The sequence below is a fragment of the Pelmatolapia mariae genome, linkage group LG3_W (assembly GCF_036321145.2).
Source record: "Pelmatolapia mariae isolate MD_Pm_ZW linkage group LG3_W, Pm_UMD_F_2, whole genome shotgun sequence".
NCBI classification, from domain to species: Eukaryota; Metazoa; Chordata; class Actinopteri; order Cichliformes; family Cichlidae; genus Pelmatolapia; species Pelmatolapia mariae.
In genome coordinates this window covers 71,676,998-71,692,211 of record NC_086229.1, presented here as the reverse complement: position 1 = coordinate 71,692,211, position 15,214 = coordinate 71,676,998, and positions in this window count along the sequence as shown.

Below are 15,214 nucleotides of genomic sequence, written 5' to 3'. Positions count from 1 at the left end.
AATCCTTTCTCTTTTTCTGTAGTCTCTGTCTGTGTTGTCATTCCTTCCTCTGTTGTAACTCCTGCTCTCAAAATGTTTTTTTCTTTGATCGTGGTCTCCATCTGCAGTTCGTGTTCCTTTATGCCTGTGTCCTCTGTGCTGACTGCTTTGTCTTTGTCTGTAGTTTCTGTCTGTTTTCTCATTCCTTCCTCTGTTGTTCCTTCTGATCTCAAATTGCATTTTTCCTCGGTTGTTCTCTTTGTCTGTGGTCCATGTTTATCTCTGCCTATGTCCTCTGTGCTCATTCCTTTTATGTTTTCTGTAATTTTTCTCACTAGTCCACTGGAAGCTTCTTGGTCTATGTCTGTTGTGTTCACCAAGGGACCTTTTTCATCTTCAGCTTTGTCTTCTTTATCTGTAGTCACTGTTTGTGTACTGTTTTCATTTTCACTCAAGCTTTCTGGCCTCAAGGCTTCATTGTCTTCATCTCTTGTCTCTGTCTGTGTTGGGTTCACACCCTCAGTTGTTTCGTTTGGTCTAACAACGTTTTGTATTTGTGTTTGGATTGCAATTCTTTCTAACATGATTTTAGGAGATTCCCAACATTTATTCTTCTTTTTAAGAAACTGAGTATGACTATACAAATGTCCTGTGTCCTTTGTGGCTTTTCCTTTATCATTATCTTTACCTTTGGTGGATTCCAATGTTCCTGCTGCTGCAAGGTCATTTTGTTCACTGTTATCATCATAATCTTCACCTTCACTACTCTCTGTAGTAACCATTCCTGGCATATCTTCATCACCTGTTGTCTGCTTGCTGCTGTCTGTGTCAATGGTGATTGCATACTTTTTGGTCTTCTTTTTCACAATTTCTCCTCTTGTGGCATTTTGACTAGACTTTCTTTTCTTCGGTCCAGCATATCTTCTCTGCAACACATCTTCATTGTCTTCTGAGGTTGTAGATTCCTCAGAGTCTCTGGTTCTATTGTTCACAGCAAGTGCCTTTGCAGCATTGTTGCGGCACTGGAAGGCTTCGTCAAAGTTCAAATCTGCCTCATAAAATCTCGCCGCAGTTGCGTCAGAATAGCACATCATCCGGTGGACTTGTACCTTGCTTTGGGTTCCCAAGGATCGCCCACTCTACAAATGTAAACATCAAATAATGTTATTAATTGCACTAACATTTGACATTTTCAAGGAGATTTAAAGAGCTAAGGACAGAACCACAAAAAGAAATACAACAGAAGACAATATAAAGAAAAAGAAATGTCCTTTCAACATTAAAACACTAGAAGTAGAACCAGGAAGGGTGACTGTTTTATATCATCCCTCTAAAAGGATAGGAAGGAAAAATCACTGAATCACCATAAAGTGGAAACTACTCACAAAAGTGCGGATGCTGCTCCTAATCATAGAGAAGGTTGGTTTTCCTGGGATACCAAACTTCCTCCATGCATCTTGAAATGATTTCAGCATCTTCGAATAAGGCCCTCCATTGGTGTCGGCAAAAAGCAGTTGTGATGATCCACCAGGGTATCTCTGGCGGTGGTACACAAAGCGGTGAAACCATATGTATTCGTCTTTCGTTAGGGGAACAAGTGCATGGCCAAATGTTTCTTTGGTTTTGTGCTCTTTTACCTGTAAAAGAATCAGCAAATAAATTACATTGCACACAGTCATTGATGTCACTGGTAGGAAAAAAACTTTAATCAGGGAGAGAAATAATTTCTTAATGATTTTACTCTGATTATCCGCCAGCCATCACCATCCGCTTCAGCAGTGCCAACTTCCTCAAGTGTCATATTTGATATGACGCCTCTTCTGTGCCCAGTTGTGCAGATGACAAATCCAGCCAGAAGACCATAGAACCAGTCTAGGTTCTCAGTTGTGGGATTTTTCTCAAGCTCGACTATCGAGTAACATAGAGGTTGCACGGTAAGACACAAGGGATAGGTGAGTATCAGAATCAGAATCAGAATACTTTATTGATCCCTAGGGGAAATTATTTTTTGTTATAGTGCTCCATTATAAACAAACATTAACAAAGACAGACAATGCACTAACTAAGAATGTCCCTTATATCCCTTATACTGCTATATATTCCCCCTAATGTAATCCCATATAAACATCACAAATGCTGCTGTTTTTACATGTATTATATATTTGATCAAAAATCAAAAGTCCAACAAGTGATTATAAATGAGCAGTTTGAAAGCAAATTGAAAGCAAAAAGTTCTGTCATATATTTCTGTAAATCTGAGATTCTGAACTATATATACATACAGATTACAGCTGGTAAGTAAATATTATATAATTTCTCATTAACAGAGATATTATTGGGGTTATTAGAGTTGTCCTTATGGAGAAATGAACTAAACACTTACCGAGTGCTTCATGGATGTGTGTGGTGGCCTTCTTGAGAAAATCAGTGATGTGGGCAGGATCTACAAGCATTTCTAAAAGACACAGAATGTGTTTATGTTCCTGCAGCTCCAGTCATGCTCATTCATGCTGCACGCAATGTTGTAAATATAAAACAGGTTGTAGTCTAGACCTAATTTTTTTCAAAAAATTGTTTTGTAAGGAAGGAGAAATGGCGACACAATATGAAAATGAATTGGATTGCCATTTTGAACTTAAATCTTACTTTACAATCCAGAATACTAACCCTTTCAATTTATTTATCCTATTTCCTAAATTTTCCAAGTTTACCAAGCTTAGTACTGAATATAACACATTGATGTGAAAATTCAGTATCCTAAATTTTGATAATCTCATTTCTTTTACCATTTTAGTCTTTGTGTTTTTGTCTGTATACTTCATTTTATCATTAGATGTATTTCATTTGATTACTGGCTTGCTTATTGTTTAGATATTTTCTTTCTGTGTTTGTATGTTTAGTTATATGTTCCTACTGGTTAGTTACTGGTCACGTCTCCTGTTTTTGGTGACATTCTATATATATTTCTCTTGTTTAGTTTAAATTTTACCCCTCACTGTCAACCTACCACAGATGTAGACAATTTTGTTGTCTACATCTTTGGTAGGTTCTCTCAGCTATCTTTACTTTCTTCTTACATTTGAATAAGTAGCTTTGGTGTGCCACTGTTTCCTTGTGGTGCCAATCTGTTTTGCTGCCTGCCTTTTTCCTCTTGTGTTACTTGTTGTGCATTTCCTAGTTTCTGTTTACTTTCTATTTTGTACAATGTATACCTTTGCAGTGTACAAAATATATACTTATATACAATTTATACCTTACATTATAACATCCTCCTTCCTCACCACATCACAGTAATGACATCATGACATTTGTAAATAACGTATTTATTACACATGCTACATAACGACAGTGATGAATAAGCAGTAAAGTTGGATCTTACGTGATTTTTTGATTTGGATGTCTTGCCTGTGGGTTTGTAAATCCTTTCTGCTCTTCTTCATCTCCAACTGAAGTGCAAATAAAGTCCACTTTAAAGCCTTACGGGAGGCTCTGACCTCTGGCAGTTGTGCATCAATTAGAAATTTCAAGAACGCCCTCACATTTCCAATCCGAATCCTTTTGGTTGTCACGGCATGTTTATTCAGATCAGATGTCCATCTAAAAAAGGCCCACAAACAAACACAAATCAGTAATCACTTTAGTATTGTTGAGATTACTGGACTAATATATCACAGATATTTGTAAAAATGTACTCAGTCAGTCTTTCTCTGTTGTCCATAAATGCAAACGTCATTGCAGGGACTTGATTGTGAGACATGAAATATGCCCAGGCACGGACATGATGGACCCGTTGTTTGGCATTTTCAACGTCCTTTTTACTTGTTCCACAAATGTGCTGAAACCAAGCATTCAAGACTTTCTCTGTTTAAAATAAAGTGTAGTAACAACATAGCAATTAGAAGTGTCATAACAAACTGATGAAGTACAGAAAACATTCTTCTAATTCAAGTGGTTGACAATGATATTAGCAAGATATTGCTAATTGGTAGTATCTGTTAAATTAGCTGGATGTGAGTCCCTAAATAGAACAACCAGATATACAAATTCACATTACACTACACAAGAAACAATATTCTTGCCAAGTAATTCATACCAAATTTAGGAAGCCGGGCTGTTGGGTCACGTTTACTTCTTTCAAATTTCTGGCGCTTTGTGGGGCTGAGAGGTTTGAAGCCAAGTTTATGCTTAGTGGATTTCAGACTTTTCAGATTCCTTTTCAGGAGTTGAAGTAACAAATCCCGTTCTTTCCACTTTTTGCAATTCTGATGTTGGACTTGAGCATCATCTGACTGATGGACAGGGGAATGGACTGAGCTGTCTTCTCTAATCTCTGCAGATTCTTCACTGGTATCACTGCTATCACTTTGCTCCTCTTGATCACTGCTTTCAGTCAGCTGCTCTATGTCCAGTGAGGTCACCATTGGAGGCTGTGGATTTGAACGTCTGAGAGCTTTGAGGGCTTTCAGATTAGCCAATCGTTTCGCTGTCCTTATTACTTTCTTCTGATCTGATTTCTGAAAGGGTATAACCAATAGGACAGCAATGTTTGAGAAAGTTAGTGAAACATGTCGCATAAGAATACATTCTAATTTCACAACGAAATGTAAACTATACAAAACACTAACCTCAATCTCACAGTGGACATTTTGCAAGTGCTTGTCCAGTCTTATACGGCTTTTAGCTTTACATACTGGACAGTCCAGCCTGCCCCTGTAACTGCATATCACATCCAGTTTGACAAGTGTAACTACAACTAGCACTTTAAATTGTTGCAATGTTTTGTCATATACTGTATGACAGTGACTTACACTGTAGAGCAGTAATTTAGCAGTAAATGTAATTCTTCTTTGTTTACAACATGGTGGAATTTTTTAAAATGCTGCCCAACTGCAACATATGGAACCAAGCATATTGGGCATTCTGTCATCTGACGTGGCATTTTTCCTGTAGAGAAGAATACGCATCAGAACAGGTGAATTATTTGTTGAATTATTTATAATTATTTGCCTGCAAGTCTTCAAATTGAGGTGTATACTTCTCAATACTTGACCAAATATTAAAGGAATTAAAAGAAAACCTTGACATAATAAAAACCCTACCACTTTTAATAGGGGATTAAAATAACGTTCAAGTCTTTAGTAAGTGTTTTTAAAGTTTTGATTAGGTTTTATGTTTCTAAAGTTAGTATTTCCGCTAAAACAGTAGTTCTGCAAAATTATAGTATATCTGCTATGTTATAGGAATTGCACCCAATTATGGTATTTGTGCCAAAGCATAGTATTTGTATCAAACCATACTGTTTGTGCCCAAACATAGTATTTCTGCTATATTCTAGTGTTAGTGCTAAATCTTAGTATTTCTGCTATGTTATAGTATTTCTGCCAAATTATAGTATTTGTGCCAAAGCATAGTAATGTAACATAGCAGAAATACTATGCTTTGGCACAAATACTATGCGTTTGCAGAAATACTATGAAGTAGCAGAAATAGTGTGATATGTATTCATATCATGATATGAATACTACTGTGTATGTATACTTATAAATTCATGATATAATTACAAAATAATAAAAAACAAACTTAGTTTGAATGGGGAAATATGTTGTTTAAACTTTTGGTGTTATGTATTTCATTATTGGAACATTTATTACTTTAGATACAAGACTATGAAGAATTAGGGAATGATATTTAAGGATTGGAAGAATTGGAGATTTGGATGGATGAATAATTGATTTAAATTTTACTTATTTTGAAACAAATTTCCAAAAATGGATTCAATTTGACTAATCACTTGAGATCCCTTCAGCAAGAAGAACTGTTGAAAAAAGATGTTAAGTGTTCTTAAAGAATTTAAATGGTCAATGTCTCTATGCGCTGATTTCTGTATGTGTGCTTATTTACTGTAGGGCTATGTTCCTTTTTAATTTGACAAAAAAAAATCTGCCTGGCAGGCAGCCAAAGCCTAAAAAACATTTTTTCACTCAAAATGATATGCAGATAGTACGATTAAAATGAATTCAATGGATGCTCACAGACAATTACATAGGTCTTAATGTGTGGTGCTACAAGGTTTAAAAATATGAACAAAAATAAAATAAAAAAACATTCTGTTACTCACTTCTTTCTTGACTTTTACTGTTCACTGAGGAATTATGAAAGCAAACCTTGAAAAATGAAATACGAATAATGGAAAACAGAGAAATTTAAATCTTTTAAACATTAGTGATTTACATTTAATAGTTGAAATTATAGTAATTAAATGTTACAAAAGAGATTAGGGATTGGGATCTTACAGTTGGAAGGACTTAGTGAATTTTATCTCAACTTACCTCTATGTAATTCCACAATCTTCAACTGACAGCACTAACAGCTCTGCATATAACCTTGGGGGAGCATAGCTTTCAGATTGTCAAACCTATCATGCCGTCTGCTTTTGTCATGTGATTTCTTACTAGTAGCGTATATCTGCACTTGGAATGGAGGATTACTAGTTTGGAATTTTACATGTAATTAATGTAATTGACTTAACGAACATAATTTGCATATCTTCCTTTGGGAATGTTGTTAGTGTGAAGTATCACTCATTTGAATTTATTACTTATATTATAAAACAAGTTTCAATTTTTAACCTAGAATTTCTTTTTAGCATAAATCACATTTGAAATTGGCAATAAAACCCAAACAAAAACAAAGTACAATTCCCCTCTTGCCCATACGGGAGGTCTATCCTACAAGGTCAAGTCTACTACCAGAGGCCCGGGAGCTTGAGGGCCATGCACAGTATCTTAGCTGTTCCTAGGATTGTGCACTTCTGGACAGAGATCTCAGATGATGTTCCTGGGATCTGCTGCATCATCATTTGCATATCCTTCTTTGGGAATGTTCTTAGTGCGAAGTATCAATCACTTGGATTAATGATAATGATAATGTTTTTATTCTAGGTTCAACTTCGAACCTAGAATTTCTTTTTACCATTTATCACTTTTGTAAGTTGGCAAAGAATAAATAAATAAAATTGTCTTCCACCCGTAAGGGCGGTCTATCCTTTGCACACACACACACACACACACACACACACACACACACACACACATATATATATATATATATATATATATATATATATATATATATATATATATATATATATAATTCCCCACTTGCCCCTGTGGGCGGTTAATCTTTCAAGCTCGGGTCCTCTACCAGAGGCCTGGGAGCTTGAGGGTCCTGCAGTATCTTAGCTGTTCCCAGGACTGCGCTCTTCTGGACAGAGATCTCTGATGTTGTTCCCACGATCTGCTGGAGCCACTCGCCTAGCTTGGGAGTCACTGCACCTAGTGCTCCGATTACCACGGGGACCACCGTCACCTTCACCCTCCACTTCTTCTCGAGCTCTTCTCTGAGCCCTTGGTATTTCTCGAGCTTCTCGTGTTCCTTCTTCCTGATTTTGCTGTCATTCTGAACCGCTAGATCGATCACTATGGCCGTCATCTTCTGTTTGTCTACCACCACCACGTCCGGTTGGTTAGGCACCAGCATTTCGTCTGTCTGTATCTAGAAGTCCCACAGGATCTTAGCTCGGTCATCCTCCACCACCCTTGGGGGCATCTCCCATTTCGACCTATGAACTTCCAGGTTATAATGGGCACAGATGTTCCTGTACATTATGCCAGCCACTTGGTTATGGCATTCCATGTATGCCTTGCCTGCTAGCACCTTGCACCCTGCTTTCATGACCTGGATTGTCTCTGGGGTATCTTTACACAGCCTGCACCTGGGGTCTTGCATGGTGTGATAGACCCCAGCCTCCATGGATCCTGTGCTCAGTGCTTGTTCCTGTGCTGCCATATTTACAGTGCTCCAACCCTTGGATAGAAACTGGGATCTCAAGTTTCCTGGTCTTCAGTCAATTCTTTTGTCTTTGTTACATTGAATGGCAGAATCATTTGCAGTTCCATGTGACAAAAGAGTGCACCACAGCCCGGCACTCCATCTCATCACCCTCAATGCATTTAACCATCTTCTAAACATGACAGGTCTTAGTGCAGTGGCTGAAGTTTGAGGTGTAGACAGTGAAGAGGAAAGGGGAGAGGACGATCCCTTGTGATGCCCCTGTGTTGCCCATCACTTTGTCAGACACCTTGTGTTGAAGATGCATTCATTGTGGTCGCTCTGTCAGGTAATCATGTCACACAGTGGAAAAATGTGTTTTTATGTTTTGTTTTGGATTGGACTGTGTGTTAGTGCATAGTGTCCATTTTATTTGCATGATTTTATTGTAATATTGCTATTGCATGTTTGTTTATTGCCATTCCTATTGCATGATTTTATCCCCATATTTATAGTGTGTGTTTGGTGTTGTTGTACAGTATTCTTTTTATTCCACTGTGGATTAAGCGGACAATTGTAGGCACCTGTGAGGTGGGGGCATTCCCCGAGGTGGCCTATCAGCTGCCAAACTGACTTAGGGGAGAGGGTGAGCGCAAAGACGGGAGGAGAGACGCACGAAAGGTGAGGAGCAGGAAACAAAACGCGTGCAAGCCAGCATACGTAAAGAAGGACCGGCCTGCCTGTGGGGTGCCACGAGACAATCGGCGATCGGCCAGCATAACCCGGCGATCCAGTCCCGAGGGACAGAATAGCAACAGTGGGAGGCGACGCGTGAAATCCACAGCAGGGCAGGGGGACGCCTCTGCCTGCATCTGTGAGTATCGCTTTCCCACTGTTGGGCGCTAGGCGTAGCTTTGCCGGGGGAGGGTAACAGCGGCTGTGCCGACAACGTTGCTGGCCGGTGTCTGTTGTTTCAGGGCGGGGCTACGAGGGAGGCCGTGTGCGTGTGTGGAGAGTGGCTGGACTGCACGATCGCACGCCGTCAGGCGGAGATAGGAGCCTCCTCCCTGGTCTTCTGCTGGCGAGATTCCCCATCCCGGAAGAGGAGTTCCTCTCCTGTCTCTTTCAGCTAAGGAACATTTGCACGTGTGTGGCTGGATTGTGGGAACATAGGACTCTGGGGGGAAGTTTTTAACATATGAAAAAAACCATTCATTTAGTTTTGTTTTTTAGTGTATCGTTATTTCTGCCGGCAGGTTTTTTAGCGGGTTGTGAATATTATTTTTATTGTATAGCGGGGATTTTAGCTTGTATTTGTGATTCTGGCTGCATCTTCCTGTGAAAATAAATGGTGTGTTTAAAGCTGGCTAGCTTCTGTGCTCTGAGTGCTGACCCACTCACTCCCCTTCCACTTGTATGTATACAGGCGTGGTGGTGAAGATTTAGGTCCACCAGTTTAGCGGCTACAATCAACAATCCAGGACCATCAGTGGATCGCCTAGGTTGAGCTGATTTAGGCAAGTTATGGCCAGCGTTGTGGCTAAGAATAAAGTAGATAAAAAGAAATACAGAGTCTTTGTAGTCCTACTGACACCCAAATCATCTTCAACTACAATTTATAGGTATTCAGTGGTTTATGTAATTTTTGTGAAAGATATTTATGTTACCTTGTAGTGGATTCAGTTTGTATAATGATTACAGAGCTCTTCAGCAAAGAACAACTTTTTGAAAAAGATGCTGTTGGTTGTTAAGGCAGTTAAAGGGTCAATGTCTCTGTGTGTTGATTTGTGTATGTGTATATATACATTTAGGACTAAGTTCCTATTTAGTTTGACACTGTTTAGTTTAGCACTGTTGCTGCACAGCAAGAAGGTCCTGAGTTCACTTCCATCATTAGGCCTGGGTCTTTCTGTTCAGAGTTTGCATGTTCTCCTCGTGTTTGCGTAGATTCTCTCTCTGGTTACTCCCGCTTCCTCCCACAGTCCGAAAACATGAAGTTAGTGGGGATAGGTTAATTGGCCAATCTAAATTGCCCATAGGTGTGAATCTGTGAGTGAATGTGAGTGCGAATGGTTGTCTGTGGCTCTATGTGTTAGCCCTGCAACAGACTGGCGACATGTCCAGGGTGTACCCAGCCTCTTGCCCTATGACAGCTGGGATAAGCTCCATCACCCACCGCGACCCTGGAAAGATAAGCGGAAGCGAATGGATGGATGGTCTAATAATCTGTCTGGCACCTTGACGAAGCCTAAAAAACATTTTTCACTCAAAATCAACTGAAGAAAGTACAATTAAAATAAATAAGTGCTCACAGAGAATTACATAGGTTTTAATATGTGGTGCTAACAAAATATAAAGGTATGAACAAAAATAAAAACATTTTGCTACTCACTTTCTTGACTTTCTTGACTGTGGGCAATATTTCAATATCAACCTAGGAATTACGAAAGAAGACCTTGAAAACCAAAAAAAAAAAAAAGGAAATAATAATCATTTTAAAAGGGAAATTTAAATCTGTTAAACATTAGTGAATTATATTCATTAGTTGGAATTTACTTCCGGCATCGCCACAAGCAGGCAACGGCTGGTACTGCCCCAGCAGAATCAGTGGTTTTTTTTATATTTTTTTATTATGTATTGTTTTTGTGACAAGGGTGTGGTCTTTGGCCTGCTGCAACGGAGAAAGCATCACAGTGAGTTCATGTGGCAGCACGGAGGTGGGGAGATTAGGTGCACAGGTGCATTAATTGATTGTGTGTGTCTGCTTTCTACAGTGACTGCTGGCTGGGAAGGTGTGGCAGAGACTTGTGCCTGTGTTCAGAGTCTAGGATCGAAACCACAGTAGTATTTGACAATAAAGATTCCATGCTCTGACAACTGTGTGCAACGAGTTTATGTGCTCCACCTTGGGGGTCCTGTGCTACAATGGGTGCTGAAACCCAGGAACTTTCGCCCGATGTCGGAGCCCCACCCTGCCCAAGCTGCTGGGTAACCTGACGGCCAGCCGCCAGTGCAGCAGCTGGCCCAAAAGCTGGAGATGCTAGCAAAAATGATTCAGGACCTGGCCACGATGTCCGCACAACAGGCTGCGGCCCAGGAAGAACAGCTTATGGTGCTGCAGGACGAAGCAGAGTGGCACACCGTTGTGCTGGAATAGTTGATGAGATCTGCGACCGGACTGACACGCCCTGCCCCGCTGTCAGTTGCTTTGCACTGGATGGGAGAGGATCCGCTAGTCATGCCACTGGCGGGAGGAAGAATGGGCACCCCCGTTTTTGCCGCTGCCTCGGGGGAGCCCCAGACAGTGACATTAAGCTTGCCACCGGCGTCCAGGGCAGTGTATGAGGAGGTGTGTACGACCGTTTGCCTGGGCCAGGTAGCTGGAGGATAAGGTCACCACATGGTTGCGACTGGGGCCATCGCAGGAGGACGGGTGTCTGTTGAAGCTGGTGGTCCTCAAACAGTTCGCGGTGAGGCTGCCTGAGGCCACCACCCGCTGGGTCTGCTTCCACCGGCCTGCAGATCTCACAGCGGTTCCGCATTGCCAGGGCCCTGGCACCTACCCCCGATCCGGGAAGGATACACCGAATTACGGTAAGGTGTCAAGGGGGTACCCTTACGCCTTGGTGGACACTGGCTGTACGCAGACTCTGGTCTACCAAAGTTTGTTTCGGCCCAAGGCATTGCTGCACGCAGAATGGGTGGAGGTGAAATGTGTGCACGGAGATGTTCGCAAGTGTCCGCTAGTGTCGCTGCTGCTAATATTTAAGGGCAAAAACATAGAGTAAAGGCGGCGGTTAGCCCACGCTTGTTGCATCCCCTGATTTTGGGCACAAATTGGCAGGGTTTTCATTGTTTACTGGAGCAATATGCAGCGGTGCAATCGCGGCCAGCAAATTCATGTAACGTTTCCGTGGCACTCAGTGGTGATGCTGGGTCGACTGAGACTGACTCTGGGGGGAAAGAGGCTGAGGGAACGTCTACGGAGGCCCCACTGCCTCCGTAGACGTTCCCTCAGCCCGATGGAAGATTTTCCACTGGAGCAGTCTTAGGACGACACCGTTTGCTCGGCCTACAACGAAGTGATAGATATTGATGGTCACCTGGTGCACTCTCTCCCACCTGGACAAGAAAAATGCTTATCTCAGAATGTTCTTTATAGGCTTTAGCTCAGCATTCAACGCAATATCCCCCCTGAAAACTGTTTGACAAACTCAGCAAGTTGTGACTGAAAACCTCGCTTCAGAACTGGATATTAGACTTCCTGCCAGAGAGCCCTCAGTCTATCCGAATTGGCGACAACATCTCTAGCACCATCACGCACAGGAGCTCCTCAGGGCTGCGTTCTTAGCCCTCTGTTGTTCACCCTTCTGACACATGACTGCCCCGCCCTACATAGCTCTAACCACATCATCAAGTTTGCTGACAACACAACCATGGTTGGACTCATTAGCAGCAATGATGAGTGAGCGTACAGAGGTTCAGCAGTTGACGTTCTGGTGCAGTGAAAACAATCTGTCACCCAGGAGAGGATCGTTGACTTCAGGAAGACTCGCTCCACTCACACACCACTCAGCACCCACGGTTCCATGGTAGAGACTGTCAAAAGCATTATGTTCCTGGAAGCTCACATCTCAGATGACCTTACCTGGACCACCATCACCAAAAAGGCCCAGCAGCGCCTCCAGTTCCTGAGACGTCTGAAATGGGCAAACCTCCGTCCTGCTTCCCTCACCACGTTCTGCAGGACATTTTCCAAAACCGCTGCATCAGTAAGGCCTCAGGTATTGTGCTTGACCTGCTACACCCCTCACATGGACTCTTTTTGCTCCTTCGGTCACGCAATTGGAAACCAACTAAGGCGCAGACTAGCTGAAGTAGAATTACAGTCACAAGTTTATTTACAAACACACCACATTAAATTATATACAGTGTACAGGGAGAGGGCCTTTTAGTGGTCCAGGGGGAAAAGGAAAGAGAGTCCAAACATGCTCCGCTCATTCGCTCCTTTCACATTTGTCTTCAGCACTCTCACCCACTCCACGACACACTGCCAGGGAAACTGATCCAGGAATAAGGACAGGTCCAGGAGAACTGCGGTTAGAGAAAAAGAAGAAATCACCCTAGAAACGGAGATTATCAGAGCTGTACTGATGAGGATAACTCAACGATCCAACGAAGATGTCTTCTGAGCACTCAGCTAAAATAGCAGCCCAGGAGTACAGGTAATCAGGCAGATTCAAAGCGGCCCTTTGGTGGCCCAGATCTGGTTTGCCAGAGGTGGCCCACACATTGGCCAGCACAAGGCCAGTTGCAGACACACTGGTGGTCCTGTTTTGGGAATCTTGTAAGTTTAGTATTGTCATGACCCTGTGCCTTCTCAGCTGACTCTGCATGGCTACAAGTGTTTTTGTTGTGTTGCGTCTCTCTCTCCCCTCCCGCGCACTGCGCTCTACCGGGGCGGAGTCATGACGGCTCCAGCCCCTAGCTCGGACACCTGCAAGCAATCATCTCATCACCACGCTCACTTCTTAAGGCGGCTGCTGGGAGTCCTTCTTCGCTGGATTATTGTGTAACAGTCGTCAGTGTCATTGCAAGTCTAAGCCTTTTCCCGAGTTTCTTTCGTCCCGCAACTTACCTGTTCTTCCTCCCTGTGCCAGATTCTCGGCAGCCTGAGGAGCGCCGTTTGGTGAGCTAAAAGCCAGAGTCCGAGCTAACCTGAGCTTCAGTGAAGGATTGTGTACATAGCCCGTTCCCTTCCCATGCCTGTGTTCCCTGAGACCCTCTCTCTGTGCCCCCTCACCTGTATATATCTGCACCTGGTGTATGTGTGTAAATAAATTGTGAACTTTAATGACGGTCTGCCTCTGAGTCTCTCCTGAGCCTTGTGAGATTATTATGCTATCATATGTTACCTTATATCTGTAATCAAAGTAGTTGAATTAGGATACAGCTGTAGGACATATATTATCTTTTAGTTTAGACTGTGTGCTGTGTGAGTAGTCAAGTTCCCATCATACATTTGGGTTAGAAGAATATAATCATTACGTAGTTCATTAGATAAGTGTGCACCACTCTGTATCCTTGATCTGCTGTGAATGTGTTACACTGTTTCTTGACATATTATACTGCTGAATCATGAAGAGAATGTTGTGTGCAGAAGACCTTGTGTCTAAGTTTAGGAGAGACCAGACTGCATTCCATACCCCCACCGTCTTTAGAGCATGAAGACAGGGAGCCGAGGTCATAACTTAGGCGCCGTAAGAGGGAAAACATGTGAATGTTTAGGCTTTTACAAATAGGTGGGGGCCACTATGGGCTATAAAAGGCTGAGTAACCCGTCACCATTTTGAGACATGCTGTGACCCTCCATGTGCATCTCTCCCGTCCGGACGTTTCTTATGCTCTGATGTGTTGAATTGTATGGAAATAAATGATTGTTGATTGAGCATATATACACCGAGTATTGTCCCTCCTTCAGCCCAAAGATTAAAACAACTGGGAGTTTTTAACAACTTGGTGCCCGGTGACCCGGATCTTTGGTGTGCTGAGGAGGTGCAGATTTGGCCTTTGGTGAGATCGTGGGGCGAGGCGAACAGAAGACCGGTCTAACAGAATAAAGAGGTAAGCACAGCCTGTTGTATTATAAATACCAAATGTGCATATTGGGCTTTCCAAATTAATCTGTTCGCTGAGTTACACGCATTTTCACATTAAATTTGTCGGTGTCTGGTTTTCGGCGCAAGATACTAACAACATAAGTTGAGGCTGAATTCCAGTGTGAACTGCTTCTAGCACAAGAAACTAATAACATACTACGTTGAGCCTAGTTGCAGCCCACTTTACCTTCCACATTTAAATTTGTCTAAGACTGGCTTCTGTAGCAATAGATATTAGAATTTTTCGTGGATACGGCCATAACTCCAGTACATTGAATAGAGGTTTTGAAGTTGGTTTATGGTGTCGGATATAAGCCCTCGTTGATGCGGTCATGAAATTGGTATAAGATTCGGGTTAAGCAGATGCTGGCTTATGGTGTCGGTTAAGCGCCAGCTACGCAGGATGCGTAACGCGTCCGTAGGTTTTGGTTTATGATACGGCGTGTTCTGGTGATGCGGTCATGAGTTCAGTAGTGAGGGGTAGCTGGTTTCAGCACATTGAATAGAGGTTAGACGGTGGTTTGTGGTGTCGGTTAAGCCTCGAGGGTTGCGGCCATAGAATTATAAGTAAAATACTTACTTCACCCCGATTAAAGGTAAAGCAGACCTGGTTTATGGTGTCGGTTTTGAGCATCGGGGACGTATGCATCACTTTTGTGTTATGATGCGATTTTGCCCCGTTGTGGCGGTCATAAGCGCAGTGACAGGGGTACTTGGTGTATGGTGCAGTTGTGCTTCGGAATAGT